Source organism: Cavia porcellus, unplaced genomic scaffold (genome assembly GCF_034190915.1).
Source record: "Cavia porcellus strain 051 isolate PalLab524CR breed Dunkin Hartley unplaced genomic scaffold, mCavPor4.1 scaffold_13, whole genome shotgun sequence".
Lineage (NCBI taxonomy): Eukaryota > Metazoa > Chordata > Mammalia > Rodentia > Caviidae > Cavia > Cavia porcellus.
The window spans coordinates 70,506,939-70,519,984 of record NW_026947496.1 but is presented as its reverse complement, the minus strand read 5'-3'; the positions used below and the strand labels follow the sequence as shown (position 1 = coordinate 70,519,984).

At 38.1% G+C, this 13,046-nt stretch overlaps 1 pseudogene; it reads right to left on the bottom strand.

Annotated features, from left to right (window-relative positions):
- Positions 1 to 809: 809 nt before the first annotated feature.
- On the bottom strand, positions 810 to 12,297 carry LOC100718875 (NEDD4-like E3 ubiquitin-protein ligase WWP1; annotated as a pseudogene).
- Between the last annotated feature and the right edge of the window lie 749 nt (positions 12,298 to 13,046).

Here is a 13,046-nt window from a genome sequence, read left to right as displayed (position 1 = left end):
TATAAGTTATCATCCACAGTTTGACAGCTCAGCTTTATTTAGTATTCTAATCTTCTAGAAAGTTTATAGAGACCCAAATTGATTGTTAGTACAGGAACTTACTAAAATACAGTGGTATCTACTAAAATATCCCCTAGGATAAAGGACAACAAAATGGGCTTCTAGATTTCATATTAGACAATATACAGATACAAAGTAAGGGATAAATTTGCAGTGACCAAGTTTTGATCAATTCACTGCCTTAATAATTGGCAGATCAATGAACTAAAAAGGTGAGGTTTCATTTTTTCATTATTGTATTTATTTAAAATAAACTGGCTGGTTCAAGCACCTGTTTTCAGAAAAGCCAGCAGCATCTTTTAATACTCTCAAGACTTGGCCTAAGCCCTTAATACCTTCCTGAATAGCTATTGCAGCTAGATACCCTTTAGACATGTTACATAAGGGAGAGGAACATGGAGCAATTTTGCAGATATTCCCTGAATCATAGAGACAAAGTAAAGCAAATTAAGGTCTTTGTGAATGAACAGCCATCATGTTTAATACACCTCAAGCTCTGTAACACTAGAGCCAATATCATACATGCTTTTATAGATATATACTTATTTTTAATAAAGTCTCTTGCTTCAAAATTTAAAGATGATCTTTTTCCTCATCATCGTATCAACGGAGCAATAAATAAAGTATAAAACATTGAACTGTTTTTGCATATTTCTGTGGAAGAACAAGAAATGTTTATGCTTTGAGAGGTTAAGACAATTCACTGTACAGAATGAACACTTACATACACTATGTACAATTTTTGTTGGCTAGAATAAATTTAAATGCTCCTCCAAGAAAAGAAACCACATTAATTCTTGTCCAAATTCGTCTGTTTCTTCTATTGCAAAAAGCAATTTTAGTTTTAGTTGTTTGTAATTGTTATATGGTGGTATATTCAAGCACTTAAAACATGTATGGCTTTTTGGTAACCAGATGTCTTTGCCAACTTTTTCAATACAAAATTTGGGGTTCATTACTTCCCATGAGCTCAGCAAATCCTCTGAGAGGTAAGCATCAGGTTCAAGTGACAAACTGCCATAGTCAAATTCTCATCACATTGCCCATATCTTTCACAAATTGCCAACACCAAATTATTTGTCTGCTGTTATAATGTCAGTAAGTGGTATTTCTTTGCCAATCTGCTAAGTCAGCCTCCTACATGTCACACAGCATAACCTCCAATTCTTTTTCATCAAAGTATTGTAGCCAATAAAGGGGAACAACTTCATTAAAACCATCAAGGAAGGTTTTGGTCTGTTCTTGTACTCCTCAAGAAAAACTCCATTCTATCATTAAACCAATATATTCATCTTTATTCTCCTTAGTCATCAGGATATTAGAACCTCCCAACTTCAGGTCATGTAAAGGAACCTTACTCCAAATCTTCATGTCAACAGAGAAATACATTTCTAAGCCACATTTTTCAATGTTGTTATCTCTTATCCAGATAAGGAAGTTATAAGTTCAGTATCAGTGGATTCCAAATCCTTAATAGTAAGTTTTTTACTTAGCATGCACTTGTAGAATGATAAAGTGAAACCAGTATGAATAGACATTCCATGAAACAGTGCCATTGCATAAAGTGACCAATGAAACAGAAATATGAAAGAGGGTTTGGATTAATGGTTGATGCTGGATTAATCTGTAGACAGTTTTTACCTGCATGATCAAATAAACAATACGTTGGGTTCAAAAATTCATGTGAAAGCAACAAAAACCATTCTTTTGCTAGGCCACCATAATTAAGTCCTTCTTTTCTAAATATTACATATAATTGCTTCCCCGAGTAATAGGGCTTAATGCCATAATCTCTTGGAAAGAATATTCACGTAATGTCTTCCAGGACACACTGACCTTTACATGACTGGGTAGCGCGTTACATTGGCACAAATAACGAAAGGGAGCAAGTTTCCAACTGAAGCTTTGCTCCTAAGCAATCTGTGGACCACCCTTAGTTACAGATGACTTTCCTTTGCAAAGGTCTTTGAATGTTGTTGTCTTGGGTTATGAGTATGCCTAATTTCCCAGCCTTCTGGCAAGGGTTCTTTGCTCTTCAAACCTTGAGTTCTTGGGTCTTCCCTTTGAGTTGTTTTGTATTATGACTGACAAAGTATACCCTGTCTGTTGAATCCACTCTTTTTTCCCAGCCTGGTGGTAAAGGCCATATGAGTTATTTTCTGCAGTTAACATTGAAGCTGAGTAGAGGTATCACTGGTTGAACTGTTGCATAGCTCCTTGTAGCTGATTCCACTGAGACTGCCACTGTTTAAAATTTTGATCAGATTCCATGGTAGGATGCTGCCAAGTCATTGTTCTGGTGTTATGATCCAATCATAAACTCTTCCACAATCATCAACTCTTCTTTCCCAACTTGGAGGCAAAGGTTGTGGTCTCTCCCATGTGAGAACTTAGGAAAAGAGGGAAGGAAAATGGATGTCATGGTTTGTTTCTAGATATCCTCCTAAACTCTCATGATGTCATGAGGGGTTGGCTTTTTAGGGACAGCTGAATCTAGAGCTTGTGGTTGATTCATGGTCCAATGCTGGGATTAGAATACACTGCTACCCACCCTAGGGCAGGTATCCTGCATGCAACATAAGGGATAGAAAGAAGATTCTTCCTTCACTCTCCTGTTGCTTTTGCTGTCTTTCACCACCATGAACTGTCGCTCTCTACCATGTGTTCTGTTTTCGAGCAAGCAGATTATGGACTGAAACCTCTATAAGCTGTGAACTGAATAAACGTTTCCTCCCTTAACTTTGGGAGTCAGATACTTTATCTCAGCAGTGAGATAAAAGTAATATAAACAATGGAAAATCAGGTGGAGACTCTAAAGTCAGTGTTGCTAAGTGTGTGTGCGTGTGTGCCTGGGTGTGTGCATCTGTGTATTAGAAAGAGAGACAGACATAGGCAAGACAGTGAGATTGAGATTACAGGGTGCTGGCAAAAAGTACGCGAAGTGGTTCACTATGTTTTTGACTAAGTGGGGAGTGAGAGGGAGTGAAAAGGTTAATTGGTCTAAGAAGAGGAAGGGGAAGATGAAGTCAAAGCAAGCACCCTGAGACTGATGGGGACAGAGGGCTGGGAGTAAGGAAGCTTGGGGTTGGGAGTCTCTCTCTCTCTCTCTCTCTCTATCTATCTATCTATCTATATGAATTGAAGCAGTTATGAAATCAGAAAGGTTTGGCTCTGGTAGCTATTTACTGTTACAGAAGTTAAAGCTGTATTTAGCATAGAGTTTGTTAACAGTAGCACTATTGACATTTGAGGTCAGAGAATTCTTTGTTGGCATTCTCCCGTACGTAACAGGACAACTAGCAGCATTCCTGTTTGTCAGATATCAATAGCATATTCCTTCTAGTACGACAATGAGAAATGTGTTCAGATGTAGCTCTTCTAGGGAGCAAAACTGATCCATTCTCACAGGATGAGAATGAGAGATTTTTCATTTCCAAACAAGTATTAACAAAATGATGGGAAAAGTTATTATCACATTTGACAGTACAACCACTATTGGACTACAGATAATTTTTAAAGTTATCTTTCACAGCAACTGCTTTTCTGGAGATAATACTCATTGGGATATATGCACTCATAAATGTTTGTCAAAAATATTTCTTTTATGTACACACCACAGACCCACATGAATTATCTGCAATCTCTGCTACAGGAAATGGACAGTGGTGTTGATACTGACATAATTACCAAGTTAAGTCTAGGACAGTGGTGGCTGAGCCCGAAAATAGTAATCATGATCGCATAGAATTTGCCCACATTCTTTTATATGTCTAAAATCTTATTTTCTTCTATTTCTGTTGATTTGGGGAGAGTATCACATTTGGGCAAGAATAGAAACTAAAACTCGGTGGAGTTAATTAAGCACCATTGAAATCGAAGCTCAGTCTGAAGGAGTAGTAATCCTACCCAGCTTTTTTACCTGAGCTGCCCTCTAATTACCTTCCCGTCCCTTCAATTTCCTTATTTAATTGAAGGCTAGGTCAATTTCTTTGGGTGCTCCAGTAAAGAAATATTGCCAGGTAGAACTGAAAGGAATCATTAGATTGAAGCATACAGAATAATTTCTGGAATAAAATTTGGGTAAAGGTAAGGCCACTAACTGCCTTATATGTTTAAAATGGGAAACAGAACAGTTGGTTGTCAAATTTATGAACTGAATATGTAGGAAATGCCTTTAATAACATCTTCACTATTAAAAGTTCTGTAGGAGGTAGAGTCTCGGCCTCTCCCCTCAGCAAGGTTTCCTAGTTTCACCATCTGCCTTTTTTCACACCAAATTCCTTGTATGTGTTGGAATACACTGGGGCCCTTTTCCAATCGATTATCTCACCTTGTAATTGCCCCTTTGCAGAACACCCTTCCTTCCTGCCTGCCTGGTGAATTTCGTTTATCATTCAAAATACTTCCTGTGCTTTCCTCTTACTAAAGCTCCATGGATTATGCAATTGCTTTCTTCCCTGGTTCTCTACAGTGCACATTTGGTAACATTCCACACACTGCTTTGCGATTGTTATCTGTATTTTAAACTTGGATTATACCCTCTGGATATATACATCACATTTTGTTTCCATTTGTATTTCTATCTAGCACTGTGTCCTTATGTGATAATATTTACTGATAATTTTTATTTTTCTACTTAGAGGGCCTTAAGTGACTACTGATAGAGCAAGTGAGAGGTTGTACATCCATCTGGAATTTTCTTCCAGTTAAGAATGCTGTTGCCTTTTCTTCTACCAGCTGTGGTGTGATGGGTGCAGTTGTGAGTGGAGTTACCTAGCAATTTCCATGCAGTAAACATCAAAACCAAACCAGGACTGCCCGACCCCATTCAGCAGACCTGAGTGTGTGCTTGGGGCTCTGACAGTAACTTCAGCTGTGCCATAGTTGCTGCTGAACAAAAATAGGCAGAAGAATGGCACGGGACTATATCTGCTTGAGGGGGATGTTGGAGGAGATATTAACTTCTTTGTTTTTTAAGAAGACACTACATGAATTTTTAGCAAAGACTAGCTAGGTGAAAATGGCACACTTCCCTGCCAATGAAACTTGCACGGCATGAGCTTGCACACAAGCTTTGTAAGGTCCTTGACACCTTCCCTTGATTCATTCTGTGAGCAGTTCGTTTTCTCAGGCTCAGGAGTAATCCAGCCAGCTGTGACAGAAACCTGCTGTGAATAAATGCAGCCCTTGACCAATGGCCTTTATTAGGGATCATCTGTCATCATGACATGAGTCAGCAACTATGGAAAAGCCTGTAGATGAATGTTGTGGGGATAGTGACACAGAACAGGCAGAATAAGAGACCAGCTAGGACCACAGATGTTTGCTTCATACTTCTGGAATGTTTTTAGCAATTGATTTCCTGGGCCAGTTGGACAGGGAGAAACATTCAGAGAGGGTCAAAAGGACAGTATAACACCCTCCCTGCAGCCCGCTCCATTGCTGGTCAGTCCCTGTGCTCCCACCATGCAGTTTTGCCTTTAGCTACAAATAAACTCTGAGTCACCTGTCACTAGAGGCTAGAGAAACCACTGCACAAAATTAAATGAAAAATGAAAATCAAAGGATGAACTGTTGGTGCACAGCTTACTCCTTCGAGCTCAGAGCTGTATTTAGACTTTCCAGAGTCTGATGTTTACAGTTTGTCTGTGGATCTGTTAAATATTTTAAATACAAAATTAGGTATACATATGTATATTTACTTTGAAGAATTATGCAAATTATTTATTTGACATCCCTGAAAAAATCACAAAATGTTGAAATTTGATTACTTATCAATTTTAATTAATGATTTTATTAATTACATCTATATGTAGGGATGTAGTTTTAAATATGTATGTGCACCATTCTGTAAAATTACATGAAATTATTTTGCAATTGAAGCATAATTACAAACATGTTAAACATTTTTCATATTTTGTATTGTGATCCACAATTTTATAATCAAATAGCTCTCATACGATATTCACTAACATAGTAATAAGATAGTGTAGGAGATTTGTCGTTAAAACCTTTGAATTTTTGCATGGCTTTCACAGGTCATTCTTTGTACTGTATTGTTTAAATATATTGCTATGACCCAGTAGACATGCAAGGAAGGTTAAATTAGACTCAGTGATGCACCTGGCATCTATTGTTCTGCTACATGCCTACACCATAAACACAGGAATTTGGTTTGATACATTCTATGTTGCATGAATCTCATAAATAAAAAGTACATTTACAATTCTTTAGTATTCATTATCAAAATATATTCCTGATGAGAAATTTTTCATTTTGACTTGGGATTAATAAGGAGTAATTCTCTACTTACAAATTCACAAGTCTCTTAGTCAGAAGATATTCCTACAGTTTACCTTCTGACTATACCTATTTCAAACCTATTGTTCCTTCATTTCCCCTACAGTTCTTGAACCAAGAGTTTTGGGACACACATGTATTACTCTTTTGCCTAAAGCCCTATGTGTCCTGATGCCAGTTGAGTTAGCACAGTGGGTAGAAAGAATATTCTTAGAAATGATTTCTACCTTTGTTCAGCAATAATATAAGCATTGTGAGACAAATAAATATGTCCTGCTGAACCTGAACTAAATATATACCTAACACAGCTGCTCCCTTAGCTGATTTAAAATACACATGACCACTCTAACATCACCTTGGGTATGAGAGCAGAGACAGATGTTTTAACCAGTTGCAGTTTAAAGATCTTACATTTTGTCAATTTTATAATATGTTAGGATCTTGTGAACACATTATTATAACTTTTCCCAGTACCTGGTAAGAAGCTTATTTGCAAATGAAGTTTTCTGAAATTGAAGTCTGATTATCATCATTGTAGACCCTACCTCACTTGATTCAGAAATCTATGAATTATTTGACTTGCTGGTTATAGTTTTGGAAGAGTTTTCATTTTTTCATTCATTAAAGCATAATTTTTATTCATCTACTTATTTGTTTAGTTTACATTTATAGTCTATTATTAGTATAAACTAGTGCCTATATATAACAGATAGGTAGAGAAAAGACTAACTTAAAGTTCAGAGAGTCAGCCCTCAGTCTGGCTCCCATTACTTGGATTTCTTTTGTCAGAAGTAAAGGATATATTTGTTTGTCTAACTCTCTGACTTGACAGCCTTTTTAAAAGGAGCCAAGTGAGGATCCCTGCTAGCCTTTCCAGCTGATTTTTATCTGGGGAGTTTCACAGTGTATTCAGTCTTCCTCCTGCCCCTGTCTTTTTTCTCCAGGACTGGGGATTGAACTGATGGCCTATCAGAATGGAGTTTTGTTATCAGCCCTTTAGTTTTTATTGTGCTAAGTTGACCAGGCTGGGAAAACTTGGGACTTTCCTGCCTCAGTTTCCTGGAGTGCTGAATTACAAGAATGCACCATCAAACCCACTTCCTGCTGGTGACTTTTATTTGATAAGCCCATCGCACTCTCTGAAGCACTGAGAGCATAGAAAGATTACTTGTAATGGAAATACGCAGGTACTTTTAGAGATATAGAATCTTGTGCTCACTTGAGAATCTCTAAGTGTTAACTCATTAATGCATTGGCACTTCCATCCAATGCTCCTACTCATGCATTCATGAAACTTCCCACGAAAAATTTATTTTATTCCTAAAGGCTTATGATGTCATTGGTGGAAGTTTTTATTTCCTCCTATAATTTTAGGTCAATTACTTGTGTTTGTGAATTTTGGGTTCTGCATTTGACCCAATAAGACCTCAATAAAATGCAGGAAAAATGATACAGCATTTGATGTATAGTTGGCAAGCAGAAGGTCTGTGAAGACAAGTAATTTCCTTTTCTTTAGATGGAGTGATTCAGGACAGGAACATCACGTAAAAGTGAGGAAACAAGGTTCCACCCTCATGTGAGAGCATCAAAGTTTTACTTTGGGCTGAAGTGTAGCTCCATGGTACAGAGGGGGCCTAACATGCCCAAGGCCTTAGGTTTAATCCACAGCACTTCAAAAACAAATAAACACAAACAAACTGAATGTTGACACTTCCCAAATCTGGATTGCTATTTAGCATGTGGCAAATCTTTAATAAACTTTTTAATAAACTTAGTGAAATTCTTTCGTTCATGTCCTTGTTACCTGTACCAACCCAGGCATGTGGAAATGTCTGTATATAAGAAATGTAGAAAAAGCACAGTATTTCCAACTTAATATTCTTTATTATATGCCAAGTAAATATGTGTGGCTTTTAGGCAGATTGTACAATATTTCACCCATATTGTACCAGTGGAAGGCGTATTAATTTTCATTTGGGTTGGCACTGAAAGCTGCCTATGCACACACTGAGTGACATCCCATTTTTCCTGATAATGATGTTGATATGTCCCATATGCTCAGCATGTGCTGTTTCAAACTTGTTTATCATTAATTATGGCTATAGAGAAACTGCCAAAAATTTAGTTCTATGGAGGACTTAAACTTGAGCTCTGAAAGGGTAGAATTTTGTATAGATGAAGAAACAGAGAGTTGACGTTTCCATAACTAGGAAGAAGTGGGGAATGAACACTGTTGGGCTGATCTTACAGGTTGTTCAAAGCTCGTTGAGACTGCACTTTAACCCACCCCAGCGTAACTGAGGAGTAGAGAGAGTCTGTGTGGTCTCTGTAGGAACAGCAACACTGATGTGAACTTTGCACGTCATTATGTCACAAACAAAAGTGTAATTTTGATCTGTTCCATAGTCTGTCAGTACATCAGAAATTTGTAAAAATTAATAATAATCCCCATATCTTCTTTTCATGTATCTCAAATTCTGAACTTGTACCTCGGCTTGCTTAATATTGTAAGTAGAGGAAAAAGGAATAATTTAGGTGAAAGTTGTAAAATAAAGATAGCATTATTTCCATTGTAAGGGATTTTATTTAGCCTTAGGCAGGCAAATCTTTTTAAACTGACTACACAGTGAATATCTCAGGCTCTGTAGAACCACACATGGTCTCTGTTTTCCCTTCTCTTCTTTCCCCTTCTCCCTGTGCTCCTCCTTCTGCCTTTCTCCTCATCCTTGCTTGCTTCATTTCTTTCAGTTTCCTTGTCTCTTTTTTTTCTTTTCCTCCTGTGCCTTTTCTTCCTTTCCAAATCTTCTTTTCTAATTCTTTACAATCCTTTAGAAACGTATTTTAAAAACATCTTTGTTAGCACATTATCTGGCCACAGGATGGATTTGCCTCATCGGTCATAGTTTTTGATTCTCAGATAATCTTATCTATTCTTGTTGCCCCTTGACTTTATGACAGTGGGATTCCTGGTTACAATCTAGGGAATGGAAGAATGAATACAAGCCAGTAAACACTGAGCATCTGCTCTGTACTCAAAAGAACAAAGCTGTCTATATGCTTCTTTATTCTGAAGAACTTTACAAAGTAAGTTCTTTACCCACTTCATAAGGGAAGAAATAGACTTTGAGTGGGGTTAAATTATTGCTAAACTTCATCACAGTTTCAACCACTTTACCAAGATTTGTTTCATTCTGTGAAGTCTTTGAATCCAGGCCAACTAAGTGGTCCTCATAGAGGAGAGCTGCATAGTCAAAATCTGAAGGAAGCACAGGATTTACTTAGAAAACATTTCAGGAGAGTGAGATATCAAGTAGAATCACTGTACAGTGTGATGGATCACACATATGGAATTCCAAGAAAACTAGTGGGCTGAAACAAAACAATGAGGAGCTTCACGTAAAACTGAGCTGGAGATCTGTGCAAGATCATGATGTAAAAGTCCTATGAATGATGCTAAGTGTTTATAAGTTTCTACCCTCAAGTCAAACATAGAACATTTAAATATTTTGAACAGGTGACAACAATGCAAAACCTGCCTTTTGAAAAGTTATCCCTGTTCATAGAGTAAATAATAGGTTAGAAGTTTAAGAGTGAACACTACAAGATCTGTTAGGAGGCTATTCTGCCAGTCTGGGATGGGACAATCACAGCTTACAGCAGGTGCATAGTGGTGAAAAGCTGAGAATAAGATAAAGGCATTGAAAGTAGATAGGCTTCAAGGATGATTCATAATTTTCTGACTTGGTCACCTGAGGGAATGATACTGATATTTATTGAAAATGAATAATATAAATATTATATTATTCTGGGAGGACAGACATGCAGGAAACTTCTATTAGTGTTTCCTCCTGAAGAAAGAGGGGAATTAGACAAGTAGGTGGCAGGGGAAGAAAGGAGATTTGAATTTATTTTCCTTTACATTTTACATGTTTGTACCAGTATTGTCTTCAAGGTTCTGTTACAGATAAAAATCTTTCAGAATGTATTAGATGCTTAAAACGTGTAAGTATGCCTTGCATTCTCTCTTTCTGTCTTTTTTCTTCTTCTTAAAATGGTTATGAGCACATGCTTCAGTGTAAAAAACTTTAGTTCAAGAGTGACATTGGGCCAATTACTTAATCTCCCTGAGTCTAAGTGTTTCATCTGAAGAAGTTAGAGCACAATTTACAGGGTTGTTATGAGTGTTAAATAAGCTAATGCATGAAAGCTATTTATACTCCTGCTTGGCAGATGCTCAACAATAGCTGCCACTCCCTCTTTCTCCTGTCCCTTCTCTCCTCCTTTGTCTTTCTCTTCTCTCTTTCATTAATTACGTAAACAGTTCGTCAGTCCCTGCTTTTACTTTTTCTAAACAAGAGCGCTTTACATCCTCAGTGATTATTAGTTTATTCCTCAGAATGTTTTCCCAGCAAGTGAGTTTTATGCACACCGACCGTGACATTGAATACTATCATGACCCAAATGTGTCCAATGCAATATGGCCAAGTGCTTGCTTCTGCAAGTTCAGGGTTTTAGGGCCTTTGCACAGGGCCTTGAAATGAGGATACTGTTCTATTCAGGGGTTGTACACAGAGAACAATTAAGATTAGAGATGGAGTTTATAATATTTTTATAATGATCACCGAAAGTTAACACAGGAAAATGCAAGAAATCTATCCGCAACACCAAAGACATAGATTATTTAGTCAAGAGCCTAAACCCCATGGCAATGTCCCACATGAGTCCAGATAAAAACCCAAAGCTCAGGACAATGCCTCCCATGAGTCCAACTGGAGGTCTAGAGCCCACAAGAAGGACTCATGCCAGTCTCTTTACGGATCCATGCTGGGAAGACCCAGGGGTCAGCAGTGGAAGCCAGAAAGTCCACGCCAATAGGATGAAGGAGCTGTGCTAGTGGGATGAGGGTTCTATGCTGGAGCTGAGAAGTCACACTCACAACAAAGACCGGGGCTATCCTGAAAGGCACCACAGCTATCTTCAGGGACACGGAGGCCCTGAGCTCCTCCAATGACAAGCATTTGGGTACGTGCCAGGAAGCAGTGTGACGAGTTCATCCTGGAGACTAAGCAGCACATGTCTTCCCCTCCGGAGCCAGGAAGCAATGCTCGATGTGAGGACCAAGGATTCTCCAGGAGAATCACAGCTCAGACAGCAACTCATAGGAGAACCCACAATGCCTCCTTAATGCCTCAACCCTCAACACCTCCTTTCTTCTCCACCTAGTTATCCTGGCAACCCTCCTCAGGTGGAACATCTTCGCTCAATGCATGCTGATGTAATCCACTGGCGTTAAGATGACCACCAGTTCTCAATCCATAACAGATACCTTGAATGTTATTATCTCTTTAGCATTCTTTTATTCATGAAGTAGGTCTCCTCATTCTCTGCAAGATCTGGAGCAGTGTATTAGTTTAAAAATCTACTATCACCCTGATTTAGTAAAACTATAGAAACATAATAAGATTGCACTATTCCCACATACTAAAGGCAGATTCCTTAAGAGCTCCTCCACTCCCTTCACTGTTGGTTGGTGGTGGTATTAGAAGTTCAGAGAACAGGGTTGAAAAACAGTAATCACAGAAAACCTGGAGTAAGAGAAAAACCAATTCTTGATAGACAGGGCTATTTGTAGAAGCTTTATCATAGTCTTCCCAGGGAAGCCCTCCAGCTACTGGGCCACCATACTCCTTTCAGGGGCAGACATGTCTGATCTCCATTAGTAACATGTGAAGACAGCCCAGGTCTGATCTCTCTCAGCAAGCATGAAGCCAGAAGGGCAGGCAGACGGCGATGTTCACACACAAACAGGAGCCTGGGGGAGCTGGCAAGCACCCGTGCTTGCTCCTCTGCAGTTTCCACTTCTGTCCTCAGCACATTGATTGCATCAGGCCTGAGTCTTTCTCTGATCCTCTGGACACTTTGCTTCCTACTGTTCATTTACCTTATGGTCTTCTGCCCCTAAGGTAAATCTTTATATAGAATGGATCAATAGACTAGAGGGGCCTTAATTAAAGCTGCAGGATTAAATTGATACTGTGAACTAAATTCCTCTAGTATCTAGAAGACAAGGAAATGCTATGGCTCATGGAGCTCTTTTTATTAATTTTTATTTTTAAAATTTAAGCTGATACCTAAAAATTATATATAGTATGACTTCATGTGATACTTCAGTAAATGTACGCCGTGTAATATTCAACTTAGGGTTAACATATCTACAATCTCAATTAATTATTTTTTATGTAAAGATATTCATAATCCTTCTAGCTCTTTAGAAATATATATGGTATATATTCTACTATATACAGTTATCTACTGTGTAGTAGAACAGTAGAATTTTTTCTCTTGCCTAACTATAACTTAATACCTGTTAAACAATCTTGTCCATCCTCGCTATTTATCACCTTCTTTGTCTCTTCTACTCTCAAATTCCATGAGCTTAACTTTCTTAAATTTCATATATGAGTGCTATCACATGACATTTTTCTTTCTGCACCTGTCTTATCTAATTTAGCACCATGACCTCCAGTTCTTTCCATGCCCCGGTCTTTGTTGTGATTGTGACTTCTCAGCTCTAGCGTAGAACCCTCATCCCACTAGCACATGATGCTCATCAGCTAATAAATGAAATAAATGTAGTACATATGGACAATACCATACTATTCAGCCATAAAAGGATGAAAATCTGT